Source organism: Dipodomys ordii, unplaced genomic scaffold (genome assembly GCF_000151885.1).
Source record: "Dipodomys ordii isolate 6190 unplaced genomic scaffold, Dord_2.0 Scaffold165, whole genome shotgun sequence".
NCBI classification, from domain to species: Eukaryota; Metazoa; Chordata; class Mammalia; order Rodentia; family Heteromyidae; genus Dipodomys; species Dipodomys ordii.
Window position 1 is genome coordinate 1,818,444 of NW_012267381.1, and position 932 is coordinate 1,819,375.

The window sequence follows — 932 nt, forward strand, 5'->3', positions numbered from 1 at the left end:
CTTCCCAGCCCTTTGTGATCTTCTTTAACATTTTTAAATCAATATTCTTGAATGGCAATCTTAATGGATGATACACAATTCTAAAGCTACAAAGGATATGCAGTGAGATAAGTCTTCCTCTCCAGGCCCCCCTCCCCCACTCCCTTCAGATTCCCCCCCCCTCCCCAGGAAGTAACCACTGTTACCACCTTTGAGTGGTCCACTCCTTTCTAACCACTATATGTAAATTCCTTTTCTGTGAGATGTGTACCCTTTCTAGGCCCTCTCATATCTGGTTGACTTTATAAATAAATATTGGTATTGTGTACTTGAAATACATATATAAAATCTCTCCCGATGGCCTTTCCGGCCTTGAGTTTTTCATCATGTCGCTTCCTGGATGAAGAACCTGGAGGGGTGAGGGTTTGGGTAGGGGGTAATGGAAAAGAGGACCCGAGGGACTTGGTTAGGGGGTTCAGAGTAGTCGACTGTTGTGTCGCACTGCCGGATTTCTACTCCTATTCCGCCCACCTCGGGCCCTCTACGAGATCTGTCGTCCCAAAGCCTCTCGTTTCCAAGGGCCGAGACAGAGAGACTGAGAGATACATACAGAGACAGAGACACCGAGGCACCAGCATCCCTCTCCCCCTTCTGTCCCGCCCCGCCGCCCTGACTGACATCAACGCTCAGCCAATAGCGCTCAGAATCTGTCCTGGAGGGACCAATGAGAGACTGAGGAGGGTGGACGATTTCCCCGCCCCCACTTCTAGGCTTGGTTGAGCCGTGCAGGTAGGTCTGGGGCTGGGGGAGCCGCCGTTGGCACTGGTGCCCGGGGGGGTGGGGTGGGCGCACGAGTGGGTCGGTGGTGATGGTGGGGAACAGGAGACGGCCCAGCCTAGGGGAGTCGGTGGGGGCGGCGCGGCTGGGAGGCGGGGAGCCGAGGGGCCCAGGGA